The sequence below is a fragment of the Aythya ferina genome (assembly GCF_964211825.1).
Source record: "Aythya ferina genome assembly, chromosome: 2".
Taxonomy (NCBI): domain Eukaryota; kingdom Metazoa; phylum Chordata; class Aves; order Anseriformes; family Anatidae; genus Aythya; species Aythya ferina.
The window spans coordinates 158,910,920-158,931,965 of record NC_140297.1 but is presented as its reverse complement, the minus strand read 5'-3'; the positions used below and the strand labels follow the sequence as shown (position 1 = coordinate 158,931,965).

The 21,046-nt window shown below is 47.3% G+C and overlaps 1 protein-coding gene and 1 long non-coding RNA gene across 15 annotated transcripts in view; one reads left to right on the top strand and one right to left on the bottom strand.

Annotated features, from left to right (window-relative positions):
• The window catches only part of ADGRB1 (adhesion G protein-coupled receptor B1), a 260,069-nt gene extending 251,832 nt beyond the window's left edge, over positions 1–8,237 (bottom strand). For all 14 annotated transcript variants that reach the window (XM_084509051.1, XM_084509056.1, XM_084509057.1 and 11 more), the window contains exon 1: positions 7,550–8,237. The gene's annotated coding sequence lies outside the window, so the exon portion shown is untranslated. The remainder of the gene's footprint in view (positions 1–7,549) is intronic.
• Positions 8,238–8,345: 108 nt separating this feature from the next.
• Positions 8,346–20,171, top strand: LOC311432731. The gene is made up of 4 exons (XR_014690275.1): positions 8,346–8,611; positions 14,411–14,550; positions 16,226–16,334; positions 18,424–20,171. It is a non-coding gene; the product is annotated as an uncharacterized lncRNA (long non-coding RNA).
• Positions 20,172–21,046: the final 875 nt, after the last annotated feature.

The window sequence follows — 21,046 nt, the reverse complement described above, 5'->3', positions numbered from 1 at the left end:
AACCCTTGCTTCAGCTCAATAGGGCTGATCAGACTGTAGAGCAACATCTGAGAAGCAGAGATTAGCTCACCGACCTCTTTACTACTTAAGGCATCAGTGTGGGTACTCAAAATCAGATTTCCCTTTCTATACTGGCATTTGATTAAAACCTTTTCAAGAGTCCTTTCCAAATTCAAAATGCTTAAATCAGGTGATAGAGAAAACATCTGGGGGTCTGGGAAATAGCAACAGTGTGTATCTCAAGTACAGTCAGAAGAAAAATTAAATCTAGAAAACGTGTGTAAGTGTGTGTGAGTTTGCATCTATGTGTGCACATGCACTAATGCAAGGCGTTGGTAGAGCTGACCAGAGCATGGACCTGCAGAGATAAGTAGCATGGCTCAAGAAGGGGGGAAAGTATTCTTCAACTTACAGCTGAGTCCAGAAATAGATTGTGAGAGAATCAATTTTTGCTGCATGCTGATTTATTTAAACCTTCCGCGGTGGCAAAGCCCTCTATAACAAAATATCTGATTACAGGACTATGACCATAAATCCCACACACCCTCAAGCAATGGCCAATGAATAACTGACTTGTTAAGGGAACGAACCCGCGCAATGAATAAATCTACCAACAGAGTTTTCAATACAAAAGACCCCATTGGGACAAATTTCCTTCTGAAGGTGTATCGACTTTCATTTGCAGGAACCAGCAGATATTTGTTTCAAGAAGAAGATAGTCATTGCTAGATTGCTGCTAAACAATATATGGTTTAAACCAGACTCCTAACCCAGGCTTAATCTGCTTTTATATCAGCAGCCTGGACTGTAGAGCTAAGCATTTTACAGGACAAAGTGTTAGCCAAGGTCTCCCGAAAAGCATGTTCTTGATCCAGGGGCACCCAGAAAGGGGACAGGAGACTCACACACTTCCAGGCTCTCAGTCACAGGGAGGCATTAAGAAAATAAGAACTGAGAAAGGACAAGGAAACATGACTCAGGAGGAAGGTTTCAGGGGAGACATTCATTCACTCAAGACACAAGAATAATTAATGCCTGGTGCTTGGCGGATGTCTTTCATCTCACAATCCCAAAGGGAGGAAATAAAGTTTGGCCAAGTCCATTCAAGCAGCTGGCACAGAGCCCCATTAGGGCCTGGGGAACAGCACCAGGTAAAGAAGAAATCAGGCACCCCCATTTTACAGGTGAAAATATTAAAGTACAGCATGAGCACTGCCTAAATTAGCTGTGACCTGAATCTCTGGCCTGAGACCCATGGCTTGGCAGTAGGAGAGATCACCCTTGGCCCTTAGTGGGGATTGGACTACAGCATCTTTTAAAACCAAGTCACAGCCTCTTGTGTTGGGTACCCCAAATTTTCAGAGGTTTATGGAGCTGTAAGCTTAAATGATCAGCTGAGAGGTCCACAAGAAGACAGCAGCACAGATGGGACAGAGAGAAAGTGTATCAGCTCAAGATCCATTCTAGCATGGAAATCACGATGGCCCCTGTCCCAAAAGCATTTAGAGAGAAAGCTATGCTAACTCTCAATGAATATGGAATAGGTTCGTCTGCCAGGAATGGGATAGTCCTAATATAGAACCATTTTGCAAACAGCAAGGACTTTGTTACAGGCCAGATGAGCTCAAAAAAAACAGGAAATATCTCCATTTTGGAACTCCACCCTGATAACAGGCAGGAGACAAGGTGAGCAGGCAGGTGGGAGTGTTGAAGTGGTAGGATGAGATATCACAAGGCCTGCCTCAGGCCAAAAGTAGATGTTCAGGAAAAGAGGTTGGCAGTAATATATACTGCTACGTGTAAATGACATGCACAAAATGGTGTCCCAAATACGTGCAGGTTTCCTCCCTTCTTGTCTCAGGCCACATCGGTCTGGCAAGCAGCAGCTCTACCTGTAGTAAAACAACCCCTAAAAACTAAGATGCTCACTGGAAGGAGAATTTTGCATTTTGTGAATCTTTCTTCAGATATGTACTTCAACCTAACGTAGGACATCACAGCAGATTTCAGCCATTTGTTTCATTTTTTACCCCCCAAAATATTCTAGAAAGCCCATATTTCCTTAGCAGGTCCCTGCTCTTTTTTCCTCCAGATGTCATTTTCTCTCCCCAAGCCCTCTTGTCCCAGGGATAAGGCACAGCACCATACATGACAAAGCTTGCAGTTTCATCGGCTCATTTCTCATCAGCTGGCCACTCCTCGATCAATGCTTTATAGAGGGATATTACAGGAAAAAAAGAAAAAAAAAATGTGTAGGGAACAGGAGAAGGAAGGTAGGAAGCCATCCCTGGTTTAATTCTGATAGCATTGGTGGGGGGCGATCTGCTCCAACAAATTAAAATCAGCAAATCTCCTCTCATTTTCTCTGACAGAGGTAACCAATTTAAATTTTCATAAAGGGGGCAGTGATGTGTGTCTTTGCAAGACAGAGTCACCAATCTAGCAGCCCTCTGATTTAAAATATTATCTTTCCTTTCCTTTTTTATTTTTTATTTTTTATCCTTCCCTGAGAGCCTCCTGGAGAAACACGACAGATTATCTCAGCATAATCAGACCAACACAAAACCATCTCTCTAAGGCACTGCAAGGAATTTCTAAGCTCAAGACATGGTGACGCGCAGACTTTCTGAAGGGACCTCATTTGCTGTCGACTTTCCTTTTTATTTTTATGTGGTTTGTAGCCTCGTCACCCCACCAACCAAATTAAAGAGCCCACCAACACACGGAGTACATCCAGGAGAAAGGGAGGTGCGCTCTCCACGTGGGCTGGCCTGCCAGATTGCTCTCCGAGTGAGAAGTTTGGCTTCCAGTTGGTCATTCTTTATGCTGGATCAAAACACAACCAATATTGGCTTGGTGACGGTGTGTTGCTGTGGAAGAGTGGCCTTTCAAACAGTGGGAGGGTTGAGAAGGGTTATGAGGTAGATAGGACCACTTGTGCTGAGAGGCTGGAGGATGCCGAGGATTGGGATGATGTTTTCTGGTGGCCCTGACCTGGAAAATTAAGGATTGCCACAGCTCCCTGATTTGGGGACTTAGAGAGATGGGTCCTGGGAGTTTGGGACCTGATGGGCCACGTGTGAAAAGAATACAGCTCAAGGGAAAAGGGACCCTGCCTCCCCAGTGCAGATGAGGCGCTAAAATTCTCTTTTCCTTGACAGAGGCACAGTTCAGAGGAAAGCAGGAGTTCCCTACCCCACCTTGGCTGAAAGGACTGTGCCCACAACCCTTTTATTCACGTGCTTCAGAGCCCAAAGCCCCCAGACCACCTGAATATCCAGATGGGCAAGTGATTCCTACCACCAAGTCATGCACTTCTTATCTGCTCTCACTCAGGCACAAGCATTCCCCAGCTGTCCTCTTCCAGCCCAGCACCTCCTGCAAACCCCAGGCAAGGGGAAAACCGAGAAGATATGGGGAAGGAGCTGTGAGAAGGACGAGGGAGATGCACTAGGGACCTTTGCACTTCTCCTGCAGCCTCACCAAGCCTTTGTGATATGTGCTGCGACACCGAAAAAGATTCCTGCAAACCTCCAGGCCAGGTGCCAGCTCCCTTAGCTTCGAAGGCTTGCTCGGGGATGTGAATTTTCTCCGAGGGGAGGAGGCGAGGTAGTTACGGAGACAGCCTGTCATCCATCTTGAAGAAAATACTCCGCTCTCGTTGCACCCACCAGGGCGAGGTGGCAAGCAGGATCAGGCCCAGGGAAAGGCTTTGACTCATTTGTTTACCAACGCAGGTTTCCTGGAGCTAATTAATGAGCAAAGCTGATAGCCTGCAACAGGTATCAATGGCAGGGGATTTCCTACGTGCAGCACCAGCTCTGGGAGAAGGTGAATTGGGGTGTAGGATCACACTGCTCCTCCCTTCTCCCTCCCCAAAAGAGGGGGGGGCAAAGAGAAGCCCCTTGCAGCCACGGGGACCCCCTCCATCACCTTCTTCCCCACCCGGAGCAATGACAAAGCTCGATCCCTGCTGGAGAACCCTCTGAGCAGTGCCCACACACCCTTCTCCTTGCTTGTAGAGACCAAGGGAGCATCCACAGGCTTGGGTCTGGGGGCTGCATCCCCCCTCCTGGGCACGGGGACGAGCTGCGGCTGTGCGCACAGCCAGGGAGAGCCTCGAGCAGCCTCTGCATTCACGGGGATGCTGCTGGGGAGGAGGGGAGAAGTGGTGGTGGGGAGCAAAATGCATGCACGGGAGGGGGGTGTGCATGGAAAAATAGATACTGGGGTGGGGGCAAAGCAAAAAATGGCACAAGAAGGTGTTTGCAGAGGGGATAAACCCCCGGTGGGGTGAGAAGCAGCCCTGATTGCAACCCCCAGCAGCAGGTTGTTAGGTTTTTTTAATTTTTATTTTTAATTATTTTATTTTTTGGAGGGGTCGTGGTGCAAAAAAAAAGAAGAGGAGGGGGGACACAGCTCCGGAGGTCTCTGCCGAGAATCCCTGCGCACCGGGGGCGGCGGGCGGCGATAGCCGGGCTGCGAGCGCCACCTCCCCGCCGCTCGCCGCAAGCCCCGGCCGCCCCCGGCAGCCCCCCCGCGGTGCTGAGAAACGGCCTGGGTTGAGGAGTAAGGGGCCAACAGGACCCTGAGATCCTTTTGCGATGCCCCCAGCCTTTTGCCAAGCTCTCCCGACCGAGCCGGATAGCCCCGATGCCGTGGGGAGGGTGTGGGGGGGGGTGTTGCAAAGTTTGGGGTGCTGGTAAAAGGGGATTTTCTAGGGGGGTACTGAGATGGAGGGTAAGGTTGTGTGTGTGTCCCCGTCCTTTCTTTCCCCCCTAAACCCCTTCTGCATCCCTGCAGGGCTCTTTGAAGGGTGGCAGAGCAGGGGGGTGGGTGGGTGATGCCCCCACTCCAGGCTGTCTTTGGCTGTTCCCCAGGGATTGGGGTTCAGGACCCCCCCCCCAGTACCATCACACACACACAGACAAGCTGACATATCCAGTGCACCTCCCCTGCCTCAGTTTCCCCCATCTAAGTGGAATAGGGGTACAGACCATTCGTTGGCAGAAACCCACCCCAATTTGCATCCAGTCCTTCCCCAGTGCTGAGAAATTTGGGGTTGTGAGGCACAGGGAGTGGGAGGAGAGGGACTTCAGACCCTACCCCTGCCCTAGGGGCTCTGCAATCCCATGCCAAGTACCACGGGAAGGGCCGGGAGCCCTGCTCCTTCGTTGCTCCAGCCTGGCCTTCCCCTTTGCCCCCCGCAGCAGAAGTTAGAGAGGGATGCTGCACCCCAAACCCTGCCAAAGCAGAGCAGAGCCTGGGGGTCCCCTGCCTGCCCCCCTTGGGCTCCCCATTTCCCCTCTCCTGCAGCTGACACCCAGCAGGATGGGATGTCCTGCCTGTCCCCAGCCCCTGCCTAGCTCAGCCCCACGGTCCCCTGGCAGCACAGCTTGGCTGAGCCCTGGTGCAATTCCTCAGCAGCCTCCCAGGGTAAAAAAAATCCTCCCTGCAACCTCCCTCCTCATCCTCACCAACGTTTTGGGCCCGGTACGGGCTGCGGGCCCCAGGTTAATGAGTCATTAATTAATTCGGGACCCACTTAATATGCATGGGGAGTTGTTTGTTTCCTTTAGCAGCCGGGGCTTTGGACGAGATCCCAGCTCTGCGAAGCCTCCAGCCTCGTCTCCCAGCTGATAATAGATAACACAGATATTTCGGCACCAGCCAAAGCAGAGTCATCATCATTAATACACAGTCCTCCCTGCTACGCGGTGGAGGTCGCCAGTCAACTCCGAGTGCCCGGGGCTCATCCCTCCTGGCTTTCTTTAGGCTTTGCACCGCCAGGAGGGAACAAACCTGGAGAAAATCAACAGGTAAAGGGGCCAGGGATGTGTGCCCCAGACCCCCAGCACTCTCACGATTCGCTCTGGCTTTCCAGGCGGCGTGATTTTCGTGATTTTCGCAGGCAGGTTTTGGCATCTGTCAAAGTAGCTTCGCTCTTCCTTTCTCCCCCCCCCTTTCCCTGTCCTGCTCCTCCTCCTCCTCCCTCAGCCATCAGCTGGCCCCGGAGCTCGCCAGCCCCAGCAGCGGAGCAGGATTGAGCCCAAAGCCCTAGGAAGCCCCGGCTTGAAAAGCTGGCGAGGGACGTGAAGGGGGGGAAGATCTTTTTGCCCTCCTCCTCTTTGACCTTGCCTTGATATTTCCCCCCACTGCTACCACCTCCTCTCCGTGCAAATGATTCACAGGGGTTGTTTCCTCTGCCAGGGCAGGAGCGGGGATGCGAGCATGAGTCACGGAGCTGGAGGTACCTGGCAGAGTTGATTTGCAGCCCGTGCCTCCGATTGCCGGGGAGCGATGCTCCCTCTCAGCCAGGAGCAGGACACATCCAGGCTGAAAAGTCCCTCTGAGCCCCCCACCCTGCCAGCTGCTCCCCCCATGCCCCGTTTTTCCTTCCAGCCTCGGCAGAGGCATGGCTGAAATACCTCCCTGCGAAAGTCTGAGGCTGCATCAACAGCCACCCTCCATCAGCGAATGTCAGGCCGTGAAAGGGAAGGGGGCGGTGGGGGAAGAGGGAGAGACAAATTTTGCGATTCATTCCCACACAGGGTGATTCAGAACAAGATGCTTTGTAATTACGCATCCCTGATGGAGACTCCTTCTCTCTCCCCCCCCACCAACCCCATCCCCATAGGAAAGGGGAAGCTGTGCCTGGGTGTTGACATCCCCCAGGAGCCCCGGAGCATCCTATGTGTGTGTCTGTGCGATGCTCTCGTCTCTACATAGGCTAAAGGCTAATTTTCTCCTACGGTGTGAAGCAAAGTGCAGATAAACAGCATTAATGTGTGTGTGGGGGAGAGAAGCTCATTGCCTCCCCAGCCATTGCCTCCAGCCCTGGGAAGGTTTTGTGAGCGGCAAAGCAAGCAAGGAAGGATCCCCCCAAAACTCCCCAAGGGAGAAAAGGAAGGCAAGGAGCCGGGATGGGGGCAGGATTCGTGCCCAGGGCAAGCAGCTGCCTTTCCCTTTGAGACTTTTTTTTGCCAGCCTTGCGGGCTGAGGAGTCCCGGACCCCAGGGCTGCCCGCGAAGGCACCGCGGTTTCGCAGCACTTCGCAGCTCAGCCCCGGCTGGCTCTGCAGCTCTCCGCCGCGATCCCCTGCTCCCCTTCCCCTGCCTTCCTGCCTCCTTCTCCCCAAGCAACAACCCAGTCCCCAGCTTCTTTCCCCAGGGCACGAAGGCGTTTCTCCCCCCCCCCCTCAACACCCCGCGTCCTGCAGGCACCGATATTTTCCACCGCCGCCCGATGCTTGCCCGCAGGACCCGCATGCACGAAAGTTAAAACTTCCCGTGGCAGGGAGCGATTGTGCTCCATCAGTCCAAATTGCCGAGCGGGCAGGGAAGGGGGGGAAGGGGGGGGGGGCGAAAACCTCCTGCCGGGTGCTGTTTCCAGGGGTAAAAAGCAGAGCAGCCCACCGCTGCCCACCCCCAGGGATGGGGAGACCCCCGGTGCCCGATGCAAGGCGCATCCCAGAGAAGTCGCGTCCCCCCCCAAGTCCCTCCTTGCCAAGGGAGAAGGAAGGGCAGCCGGGGGGGGGGATGTCCCTTACCTTGTGGAGCTCCCCAGGTTTTATATCCTCCTTCTTCCCTTTGTCAAATTCCAAATGGAAAGCAGCAACATATCCAGGGGTAACCAGACCAACATTGGGCAGCGCGTGAAGTCCAAAAGGCAGAGCTCGCTCTCCCTCCGCTCCCTCCACTCTTGCCTCTACGTATATATATACATACACACTTAGACGTAGCTGTGTGTATACCGAAGAGAGACGGGGGGGAAAAAAAAAATACCCTAAAAGAAATGGGGGTGGGGAGGGAAAGGAAGGAAGAACCTTTGGTGTCTCTGCAGACAGGCAGGTGGAAGAGAAAAGCTGAAAATAATTAAGCCGTTTTTTGAGGAATCCTTAGGAGAGGGGAAAAACGCAGTCGAAAGCCAGTAAATCATTAGATCCAAGCAGACAATCAAGTCTTCTTCTTCTTCCTCCCCCCCCCAAAAAAAAAAAAAATATACAGCAGGGTTCAGAGTAGCTTTCCCAGCAGTGGAGAGAGAGAATGGTCTTCTGCAGAAAGATATGTTTGTTTAAAATCCACTCGTCTGCTTTTCTTGCTTTCTCTCTCTTCTCCCCCCACTTTTTTTTTTTCTTCTTTTTTTTCAAATTCTGCTTCTGAATCTCTCTCTGTGAAACTAGATCCAGTCTTTGTAGCCAGGGGCTGCATTAAGGATTACATCAGGCTTTTATAAGCTTTCCAGATCACACATTAGAGTGAGAGAGAGAGAGAGAGAGAGAGAGAGAGGGAGGGAGGGAGGGATGGGAGGGAGGGATAAAATGCACACACACATCCACACGCACACGCACGGATCGGAGCTTTGTAAAACAGGCAGCTATAGGCAAGGACCTGAACTACCACCGTATCGCATCGGGCACGCTCTGCTAGCCTATAGGAGGAGAGGAAGGATGGAAGGAAGGATGGATGGATGGATGGATGGATGGTTGCATGGATGGATGGATGGATGGATGGATGGATGGAGCAGAGGAGCCAGCGAGAGCCGGAGCGCGTTGGCAGCCGGGCAGCGCAGCCTCCCCGGGACAGCTTAGCCCTAAGCGGGGAGCCAGGAGGTGAAGAGGGAGCCGGGGTGGTTGTGGGGGGGGCTGGGGAAAAGGGAGCAATAGGGGCTCTGCCCCCCTCTCCCCACCTTCCCCAAATCCTACTGGGGTTCTGCATGGGAGAGGTGCCCGCAGAGGGATGCGCAGGGACCCAGCTCGCTGCCACCTAGGTGATGGGGATGTGGAGGGGGGGGCTGCTGGGGGGTCCCTCGCCTCCCAGGCACTGCTGACAGCCTGGGACAGGGAAAAGGATGGCGGGGAACCCCTGGGGCAGCGGATCCCCCCTTCCCCACCACCAGATCCCCTTTTCTTCCCCCCCTTAGCCCTGCAGGAGGACAGGGGTTGGAGCTCCCCATGCAGCCCTGCCTGGTCGTGGATTTGCACCACTGTTTGCCCAGGCAAGGCACAGAGACTGCAATTAACCCTTTCTTATGTTATTATTATTATTTTTTAATTATTATTATATTTTTTAAACTGCTTTCCTAGCCTCTTTCCCCCCACACCAGCTCCATCATCACACAGCCTGTGGAGGGATTGGGGGGGGTCTTGCCCCAGTGCAACACCCCAGGGTGGGTTTGGGCTGGGGTGCGGGGGGAAGCGAGAGATTGAGGAGATGGAGGAAAGGGGGACGTGGGATTTGGGGAGAGGTCCCTGCTGCATCCCGGAGGCTTTGGGGTGAAGGTGCTGCCTCCGGGTGTGCAGCCAGGGGGAGGTCCCCGGTAATGAGGAGCTTAATGAAGGGGGGGGGGAGGGGGGGAGGAGGGGGAGGAAGGGATGGAGGGGAGAGAGAGCAGGGGGAGGGCAGGGGGACTCCAGCATCCTGCCAGACTCCAGGACATGCCCCTTGCCTTTAACCCTTCCTGCTCCACGAGGAGGAAAGCAGCCCCTTGCTTTGCTGATGCCACCTCCCTCTGTAAGTGGAGGGGCACAGACCTGCCTCATGGGGCAGAGGAAATGATCCTGACCCCATCTCCTTCTCTTTCTGCTCCAAGGAAGGTGATGAGGACCCCAGTCCCCTCTTCAGGGCCACCCCAGGGGTACCTCTCTCCTCCTCCCTCCTGCCTCCATCCCCAGCCCATGGCCTTCTGCCCCTTTCCTCCCTTCCCTTCACCACATCCAGCCCTTTCACTTCCATTTCCACATCTCCAAACCCCTTTCATCCCCCAAAAAAACTTCAGGGGACAGGAGAAAAAAGAGGAAATCGTTCATCTCAGAGAGCTGAGCAGCAAAACCTGGCGAGCCAGCCTTTCCCCATCCCCAGCCAGCACTGCAGCACTGCTGGCCAAAGGCATCTGTGACATCTCCAGTTAAGCAGGGACTGGAGCAGAGGGGCAGCTGGGGCCTGAAATGCTTGTTTTCAGCCGACAGGCGGCTATGCTGGATTAGCACGGTGCATGCACAGAATGGAAATCTCTCCCTTTCACTCTCCAGCCTTTCGGGAGTTTGGTTGGTTTCATCCAGGAAGGCTCCTGTGCATCTCCAGAGGTTTCTCCTATGGGGTGCACACCCCGGAGGTTTCTCCTCCTCTTCTTCTTCCCCAGTGGCACAACGGGGAGCAGAACACTTCTATGGGAAAAGTGCGGGGGGGTGGCAAAAGGATCCCATGCACAACATTTGTGAGCCCCATGGGGCATCTTGGCCATGCCTTTGGGTGGTGGGACACATGGGGGTACAAACCTTCTGAGCTGCTCAGATCTCTCCTGTGTTATAGGGCAAAGAAGCTCAGCACAAGGAAAAAAAAAAATACTAGAAAGTGTCACAGACAAAATTAAACCCACTTCCAGCCTCCAGGGCTGCGATGGAGCAGGGTGGAAATGTCAGCTTGGTGGGAGTGGGGGACTGGGATCGATGCAAGGAAAAATATTCACCGCAGCTCCTTTCTGTGCAGCCTCATGTGGAGAGGTCCATGAACCCCCAGGCCCTCATTTAACAGGAGCAGGAACATGACCCAGGATTTAAAAATGTAGAAAATAAAGGGCTGATGGCCTGTTTCTCATCGTGTACCCCCTAGGGAGAACTGGGGGTAAGCTGCAGCAGTGAGTAGTGCACGTGAGGAGCTGGGGCTTGTGACTGCCTGCAGTAACCAAATATTATCCCTCATTTGGTCTCTTTGGTTTTGGATACTTTTGAAGTGATGAAGAGGAAATAGCTGTATAATAATGTGCTGGGATTTGTGAAACTCACTGCTGCAGGACAATTCTGAGGGCATGGAAATCCACCAGCAGGCCAGCAGTTGCTCTCAGCTCATCAGGTGTCACCAAACCTGAGCCCTTGAGCCCTTTCCTCCATCCCATCATCATACCTCAGATGTAATCCTTGGGGAGAATAGTCTCTTCCATAGCAGTCTTCCTCCAAGCAAACATTTTGGAGCGGTCTGAAAATTACTTTAATGTTCCTTTATACTGAGAACTTTAGGGTCAAATTTACACCTGGGTCAAATTCACTTTTTGTAGGGTCTAATTCACACTTGGTGTAAAAAAAATAAAACAGTCTGGAATGAAAGGTATTGGCCTTACGCAGCCCCTGGATGCACAGAGGTATCTCCTTGCTGCAAAGCTGTGGGTTTCAGCTTGCCATCAGCAACACCACAATCATTGAGACCTGGGCAAAGAAGGGAGAGGGAAGGCAAGGAGCATCTCTTGGAAAAACCCTCTTTCATCAGGGAATTTCTTCCCAAGGAGTGTGCCAGCAGGTGTATCCTCTAGACCTGTTTTTGCTCCCAGTTGGAGAGCAGGCTTGGAAAAATAACCATGCCATGGAAGGGAATGGAGAAGTTGCATTAGCAGGGTTTTTTCCCCTCACCAGTCCCCATAGCTCCCAAAGGTGTCCCTAAATGGAACCACTGAGCTCACAATGCTGGGATGCACTGAGATTTAAAGACAATTTTGTATTAGTGACTGTCCCCTCTGCTTCCCATGTATGTATGGACCTTGCTAGGACCATGTGAGGAAAGAGAAGCAGCCAAGACCAACCACAGTTATTTTCATTGTATTTAGGGAAGGCTGTGATTGATAGGTTTGATGTGTTGTGACGTGAGCGTGAACAACATTCCTAAGCATTCCCTGCCAGTGGCAAGCACAGATGGTAACTAGGATGAAAAAATATTTAAAATAAATAAATAAACAAATTATAGAGTTGCAAAGTGAGGCAGGTCAGCAGTCCTGGCTTCCCAAGTTGAAATATGGGGAAGTCCTAGCTGCAGTCCTCTCCTCTACCAAATTTGCTTTGCACACCAGGGCCAGAGGACAACTTCGTGGAGCCCAAAAGCATGGATGTGTCCATGGGTGTGGAGCTCAGCTTAGTGTCTGCACTGCTGGTGAGGAAGCCAAGCTGCCACTGGGGTCCCAAAACCCTTGACCTCCCAGGGGAGAGGAGATGTCCTTCTGAAAATACTTGTGAAGCTGAGGCAAGTGGCAGGAAGCAGTGATGGGGGGGTCCCATCCCCAAACCTGGATGCTCCCAGCGTCTTTTTTCTCCCCCAGAGCTTTGCAATGATCCTGATCTTTTCTCATCCCCGTCTCTGTGTTTCCCCTCCCAAGGGAAGACGTGGGGAGGAGAGGGTGATAGAGTCCTCCTGCTGCCTTCCCACTCTAGCACTAGCTCCTACCTCCTTTCCTTCCTTTTGCTTTTGAGATATCTCAGATTTTCTGTTCCCAGATGTCTACGGAAATCCCAGAGGGGTCTTCTGAAGACTCCTGTGGCAAGGTCGAAAGCTGGTGGGCATCCATAAGGCAGAGACTGAGAACTGCAGGTCTGAGAATAAAAGCAGGAAAGAGAAAAAAAAAAAAAAAAAAAAAAAAGAGAGAGAGGAAAAAGAAAAAAAAAAAGAAGAAGAAGAAGAAGAAGAAAGAAAAAGAGATAGAGATTATTCTAACGAGTGGGAAGCTGCTAAAACATTTAAGATGTTTGTCCTAGAGGGAGCTGCATTATCTCTGCCTGCATTACGGTGGGGCACGGAGTGACGCTATTGCCAGGGAAGTCAAACCAGAGCATCCCAAATGGTCACATAAAGGGAATCTCTCTAACAAGTTCCCATCTCTTCCTTATCCTTGTTTGGAAATCGGATTCATGAGAGGAAAAGCGCTGTACGCCCTCTAAAAATAACAATGGCAATAATAATTACGCAGCCTTTTCCCACAATAGCTATTGGAGAGGGCTAGCCAGGTTTTTAAAACAGTGGTTAACACAATAGGTTCATCGGGTGCTGGAAAAAGCAGCTTCGTGTGCAGAGCTCGCCTTGCGAATGTGTTTCCTAAATAGAGCCATAGATGGCAGTACGTAGTATTTACGGAGTTGTTTCCCCGAGTAAATCTCCTTATTTTAGAAGAAAGCAAGAGAATTTCATTTTCTTGTAGTTACAACGCACTCTGAATGAGAACTCCTAAATCAAATGGAAAAGGGGAAATACACAGCAAGAAGAGCCTTCTTGCCTGGATACTGGCAAGCAGAGCTTGAAATGTAAAATCCTTCTGTTATATGTGATTGGGTGTCCCCTTTCACAGGGATGATACCTGGAGAGGTGAAGAGGAAATGAATTACCCACACTGGGAAAAGTTTTAGAAGTCTAAACTGTCTGTCACAAAAATTCAAACCAAACTCAAAATCCCCAGATCGCTTTCACAAACTGATGGTTATGAAAGGCATACAAAGTGCATGGCAATTCATCTTGCTACTTTCTCTCTCTTTTATATATATATTTTTAATTATTTTTGCTTTACACTCAAGAGTATGGATTTCAAAAATCAAAATAGTTTTAAGGTAATAATATTTATTTCTTACAAAAATACTGACACACTTTTATTTTTTTTACCTCCTGATCATAGTAAAAAAAAATAACAAAAAACTTCTTTTCCAAAAAAATTGGTCTAATTTCAATACACTGTAATTTCTAGCCCAAAGAGAGAGCCAACTACCCAATTGGAGAGATATGCAACTTGTTGTAAGTTTATTTTCCTGCTGGGTATTTGGTGTATGGAAGCTACAGAGCAAAGGAACCTTATCCATTGAAGCCACTTGTAAGGATGCTTGTAAGCTTCCTGGCCATAGTGTGTAAGCTCCAGTTTTGCATCAGATCTGCATCCAACATGCATGAGAATTTGCATCCAACAGAGTCTCAGCAAACTCCTCTCCTCTGTCCTTACAGCAGAGTCAATGACTCTTGCACCCAAAGTTAAATAAAATCTTTGACTAGGACAAAAATATGTGGGAATACTCACTGCTTCCACATTCAAATTTCTCCATAGCAATGAACCCCATAGCTGGTGGAATGACATCTTCACCAGCCATTTGTAAGCAACCCCAGCTAGCCAGTAGGTCACCTCCTTGACCCCTATGCTCCCAGCATACAGGGGCGGCATCTCAGCTTACATACAAGGATAAGTTTTTCATTAATGTCAGAAGAGATAAACAACCAAAAATTTCCAAAACAATGTATTTCCAGCCTAATTTTTCAGATTCAAGTAATTTGAATCAGCTCCAAAGTGTAATTCTTGCCAGGTGAAGTGCTTTGAGGCTTCCACAGAAAGCAGTGGAGCTGACGTGTGTTCAGAACCTTTCAGGACCTGTTTCTTTGGTGCTTCCCTGAATGAAAACCTGTGATCTTCACATAGATTTATTTGACAGAAATATATTTTCTGCATGCTGAAATATGAGGTTGATCCCCAAAAAGTATAGTGAATTTACTTTGGAAGTCTTTCAAGGTAAGGTTGGGTTATTCCTGAATAAGGAAAGAAAAATAACAACCATAAGACTAAATAAAGGACTCACCCAAACTCAGGCCCATAACCTTTGTGTTTGTTTGTGTTTTCTCAGATCCAATTATAATGTATGCTGGAAAGCATCTGCTTTATGATAATGGAGAAGCCATTTACCAGACAGCTTATCCTTGTATCCTGAAATCGATCACCGAGGTCGGTTGGAACAAGCCACTTTGAGCCACATGGAGCCACTGGGTACCAGCGTACAATTCACCCCCTGATGCCACATGTGTTCATAAATACTCTGTAGAGGCTTGCAGAAAAAAGTTCAAAGCTTCTCCAAGTACAACACTACTTCTAAATGCAATGACCTGTGATTTCTTTTACTTTTTGATGTCTAAGTGCTATTTGAGAATTTACCCACACCCTTCATTGATTTTTTCTAGGGCTTTCATCTCAGAGACCAGCTGAAGGCGCTTGTCAGTACCCCGTTTTATTAACAGTGCCAAGTTAGCCAAATTCAGTTTCAAAACAACCCTCTAGAGCACGGCAATTCCTTCATTCCAGAGTACTGAGGGAGAAGAGTAGTGCACAGCAAATAAATGTTTTGTCCCAGCTCTTAGGAAGTCTGCATCACAGGAGGCAACGGAGTCCACAGGCTACTTTCACAGGCTTAGTTTCACTGTAAAAATTTGTGAGAATTATTGCACTGAATGAATGTTTTACCCTCCTCTTCCCCAGAATCTTACCATGACACTGCATTAGTCTTTCCTTTGCAGTATTCCCATCCCAAAGTTTTAAGATGATTCCCTTCGAACAGAATTCAGCTACTGTCGTGTTCTTGGCTCTCACCTAGAGAAGAGTGACTTTTCTCCCTTCTTGCAGCTGTTTCCTTTAATCTGAAAATAAGTCACTAGAAACAGAAAGAGTGTGTTTCTCTCCCTCTGAGGTTTGAATATAACATCGTGACTTGAGCATAAAGCCTGTTTCAATTATGGAGAACTTTCTTCTGTCCTGTTAAACTTAAACGTCTCTGCAATCCATATGTACTCAGGGACAGAACAAGAGAACCAAATTAAATGCTTAAATAAGCTTAAGGGACAAAATCGAGTCATATTAAGCTCAAAATATACAAGCAATTCAGTTGTGTGTTTTTCCTTATTCTTTTCTCTGCCCGTTTTTTTTGTTTGTTTGTTTGTTTGTTTGTTTGTTAGTTTGTTTGTTTTTTGTATGTCTCAAGTTTTCAGTCCCACTGTACTTCCAGAAACAAACGCAAATGCTGCAGTTTAAGTGAAACTTGTTATTTTCTTTACATGTTTTAATGGAAAGAAAGACCACCAGCACCGAAGTACTTTCACCCTCTCCCCAGCAATTCCCTCCCCACCTAAGGGGAAAACACAGATACTAGAAACTATCTCCTCTGGTTATAGAGCTGTTTTGTGCCTAGATACAGAGCTTGGAGACCACTGGAAAATTTGGAAGACAATCTGAAGGGAACATAAGAACCCCTAACGTGTCATTTATGCAGGGAAAAGCTGCTTATCTGCTTTGGGCCTAAGGAGATTAAGGGAGCAAGAACAACCATGGTCCAGGAGCATGGGGATGTAGCAGATGACCCTGGGGCCATTTCCAGTCCCAGCTGTAGCCCCAGTCCTACCTCACCTTGGTCAGACTGGGCAATGCAATTAAAAAAGCCACCTTGCAGACTGTATTTGTACTTTCCTTCTTCATAAGTGATATCCATGTTCCACATTTCCTTTGAAGAGGATTTTGCTATTTAGAGGCTCATTTAATATATAATGAACTGTGTTTGCTAGTTTGTTTTTATTTTATTCTTTCTAATAGGATTGTTTTCTTACATCAAAGCCCACATTTACAGATAGATTTTCCTAATTTCCTTCCCTGTCTTCCCATTCTTCACCACACAAAGGTCACAGAGGACTACAGAGAGTGCCTGAAGATGGGGAGTGGATCAACAACTGATGGGAATCAGCAGGGATCCACTGGCATCAATAGAACAGGCTGAAGCCCACGCTGAGGTACCCGATGGTGCTGGAAACATGAGAAAGCAAAGCAGAGTTCATTTTAATTTACTTGGAGTAGGGAGCATGAAATATGACCCATATCAAGGGGCATACAAATGTTTTACAACCTTCTGGCAGACACAAATTTAATTTTCTGAACCAGAAGTGTGCAGACACATGGGCACACTCTTGTCAGGAGGTTTTGTCCCGGGCACGAAGGTTTTCCTTCGACTCCTCCACACTTTATCGCTGACTCCAAGGCAATTCTGCCACAGAAGGCCTGGGAGCTTGGAAAATGGTTGGTAAAATAAGAGTAAAGATCCCCAGGGATGTTATAAAGCACAAAATCAGCAAATCTCTAGGAGTGTAGGATTGACTTGAAATATTGGAAGAGACTGGGAACATCCTACTCAATACAGCTGATTATTCAAACCCTAAATCTGGTTTCCTTTTGTTTAGACAGCTGATGTACTTCAATCTATATGGAAAACTCAGTCACCATGTCTGTCCTCTTGTTACTGAAATATTTGGTCTCAGGGTACAATTGCCACTCTTCTGCAGGCATGGCAAACTGTGGAAGCTAGTCAAGAGAGTAAAACACTGGCATTGTAAATGGCTGGGGGCAGAGACCTTTCTATTTTCCTTGCCTTACTTAAAGATCTTCTGAAGGAGGACATAGGCATGACATAAAATCAGATATTAATTCCTGATTTTAATAGCACATAATTTGTCTCCTGAATTTGCTGCTGTCCCCAAGGAGGGCTCAGAACCTTTGTAATTTTGACCATGTCCTGCATGTCCTGTTGGTCACTGATGGAGAAGCTGATGAAACCAGAAAAGCTGAGACCTTTGTCTTCAGAGCAGATATATTTTTATTTCATCCTTTTGCAGTGTAAATTTGATCATCTATGCTGCCCAGCTAGAAAAAAAAAAATAATAATAAATATATATATATATATTAAAAAAAGAAAATCTGCAAACACTTTCCATGGTCTTGCAGTAGCAATATTCTCACTTGTGCACACAAGCAAGACCTTTGAGCAAATTTGCTCATATTGGCATATGAACCTTACACAACTGAGAGGTGATGGGATTAGTCTCAGACTTGCTCACCTTCCCCCTATTCCAGAGTGGATGGCTCTCCCTTGACACAGATTTAGACAAACCCACGAAGAGGAAATTCACCAGTGCTTATTAAAAAGTGATCTGCTTGTGACTTCCAGCATGGAAAGCATGAAGGCTTCTGGTTACAGAAAGCTGGGATCTCACGCAGCCCTTCTTATGCAGGAGGGAAAATAGTTGGCTCTAGCATTTACTTACAAAAGGCTGTTTTTTAAAAAGGAGGGTTGGTCAATGAACCAGATGACGGCTCAAATCAACTTGAGCTCAAAAGACATTTTAAGCAAGTGGTAAGCAAGCATACCACTATGTCACAAACCACTTTTTTTTTTTTTTTTTTTTTTTTTTTTTTAAAGTAGTGATCTGCAGTGTCTCTTTGTCAGCATAGTTGATATTTGCAAAGGGGAAAGTTTCTTACAAGTAGTCAGATATTTTCAAGCTAAATGCAACTGTGAAGCACATGAAGAGCATTGGGCTCCCAATGGAAATATCTCCAGCACAGAAAAGCTAAAAGAAAATACCAAACTAGTTAGACACTAGGAGTATCAGGGAGAGACAAACTATGACAAGCTGGTTCAGGCAGACAGTGGTAGGGCCACAGGTGGCTCACTCTTGCAAGCTGCAAACACCAGCCCAAGGAATCAAGGGAAAGCCTCCACAATAGTGCGACGCTGCAGCAAAAAGCTTACCAACAAGCTGGGAGATGAATAATTAGCTATTTCAAAAGGGACTAAGTCTCTGGTGCAGTCTGTTTTCCGGTCCTAGGCATCTCTAGCTGCTTGTTCAAAGAAAGAAACACAAAAATAGAAAGCAAATCAAAGCTACATCAGACTAAGCCAGTTATATCTCCTGCCCACAGGGAAGGAGGAAAAAGAGATTGTTACTTCTCTTAAACTCCCTTGTTATTCTCACTGGGGGGTGAGCATGCATAGATGCTGTGATGGATTCTGTCTTTTAGTTAAGTAAAGATGCTGTTGTTTGTCAGGCACTGTAGCACAGACAAATGAAGTTGCAGAAGGTGCTGCCATACCCCTGCAGGCGCTGTTCCAGAAGAAGCATGTTCAGCATACCAAACTACTCAGCTTCAGATCAAAACTCAGGCTCCAGCACCAACCCAATCTGATCCAGTTGCAGCATTGATTTCAAGAAGTCAGTTCCAAACAGTCTTCTTCACAAAAATCAGAATAAAAAGGTTTTGTCCAAGAGACATAGCTTCATGCATTTTGAGGATGTTTGTGTTATGTAACAGAAATTAAAGTCCTGACATCCTTCTCAGCTGACTTTATTGGCGATGTCTTGGCATAGCTGAAAGTTCCTCTGGTTTTATGCAGAGGTTTCTCTCAGTCCAGAAGGTTGTTAGTCAATGGCTGTGATGCAGCAGAAGCCCAAGAAATGGTTCATCACATCTCTGCAAGACTTAGACTCATTGACTACCTCCTGTCTGCATGCTAATGGATGAAACCCTTTCAACATTAGGATCATCTCCATCTCATCTATAGGAACCATGATCTGGCTGTTGCAATGCAGTAAAAGAAGCAAAAGACTGAGCTTGGAAATCATCTGCAATGCTTATATACAGGGGAACGTGATTTCTCGGCTGAGACAAGCTCAGCAGCTGCTCCTTGCTTGGCTGACAGAGCAGTTTCTCCTTGGCTTCCCTGGAAAAGAACCCTTTCATGGTCTCTGCTCTAGACTTGGTGACATAAATGACATCAGAGGCCAATGAAGGGCACTGCTGGACACTCCATAGCCAACCACTGCTAGGTCGCAGAGGGGTCTCATATTTTTAAGGGGGAACAGTGTGCAAAATTCAACCAAAGTGGATATTCGAAAAGAGTCTGTCTCAGAAAGACATTGGGTTGGGGCTTCATTCACTCATACCCAGTGTGGAAAACACAGTGATCATCACTAATCCCAAACTGCTCAAATCTGTCATTACTATTATCATGACTATTGCTCTGTTGTTAATTCTATTATGTATGTTACTTATTCTCAATTATAGTAAAATGTTTTCTGGAGATCTAGAGCAATTTCTGGACACCCCTAGGCACAGACAGTGACAAGCTGTTTGCTAAACAGAGATCTGGGAATAACTGGTTTTTCATTTTGCTGCCAATTCTGCAATGTAAGCAAATAAATAAGTTGGAGGCAGACCTGAAATAACCAAAAAAAAGTCGGCTAACTGAAAATGGAAAGCAAACAAACAGACTAACAAGCCCAGCATATCTGAGTTTAAAAGAATATTGTCTTCCACCCACAATAAACTTCTTCATGTCGTTTTCAAGATTTGTAACATTTTCTCAGCACTGAAGAAAAAAAATAATAAATGGAACATCATTCCATTTTTTTAAAAGCATCTTGTTTAGAAACAAATCAAAGTGAAATGTTTTGATTTGCTTGTTTGAGTGTTTTCTCTTTCTGTAGATTAAAAAACAAACAAACAAAGAACAACAATAAAAAAACAACCTCCTTGTCAAAAAAATCACATCAGTTTGGATTTTACTTTTTCCAACAAAATTCTTTCAGCTGGAAATTTTTGACTGCTTTATAGCAAGAATCAAAATAATGAACTTTGGGTCTGGGTAGCTGAAAATACAGACCTCCACTTCAGAAAAGCTGTCCCCTTATCCTAGGTACACCTTTAAGTCACCAGCAGAGCAAGATGGCATTCAATAATGAAACCACTTGCTCTGAAACTGCCTAAAATCACAGTGAAAAGTAACTTCCAGTAGGTTGCAAAATACACCCAGTCAGAAATTTGGTATTAACTTCTACACTTTAATGAATTTTGCATGTTTCTGTAATTGTCAGACACATTGTAACTTTAGGGGTATGCATTATTATAATGTGAATCCATGAATCCAAAAGTATTCATTAATAATGCAGGTTAATAATTAAGTATTAAAGAATCTCTAATAGATGAGACATTGTCTGAAGTAGAAAATTAATCTTGTCAGAACTCTACTTTTAAACTTTCCGTGAAAGGATATCGATACACCCTTCTCATAAACATCTGTTCAGTGACAGGCACTGGAGGATAGAAGACTTTCATGTCAACAACCAAGCAGTAACACGTGTCAGGGAAATAAGGCTTTGATTTTTCTTATGGAAAGAGAGGTGCAGAACCAAAGTTTTGAGCAAACCACCAGCCATGGGATTCTTAATGAGTTCTTTATCAGAAGATCTAAATATCTCATGAGAATTACTCACCAGGTGTCACTCTGTGGTCAATTGAAAGAGGTTGACCTCTTCTGGAGGGTGACTGTCGCAGACTAACTCTGTTAGTATGCATTAAGTCACCGTCATGAAGAACTGATTTTCTCTGTTGCTCTCCGCATCACATAGACCAAGCCCTTGCCTGTATCCAGTGTCACATCAGGCATGTATCTTGTCCTTACATACTGTTTCTTGTTTCTGCACCATTCTGCTTTGGGTGTGTTTCTTCCTTTAAAAGTTGAGGAGACACTTGAAAAAGCAGCAACTCCATCAGTGGATCTGCTGCCAGCCAGTTTTTGTCATTTGATGAAAACAAGTGTACACTCCTGTTACATGTGCAAAATATTCCCATTTGCTACTGAGACAAGGCCAGACAAGAAGTGTTTCCTTAT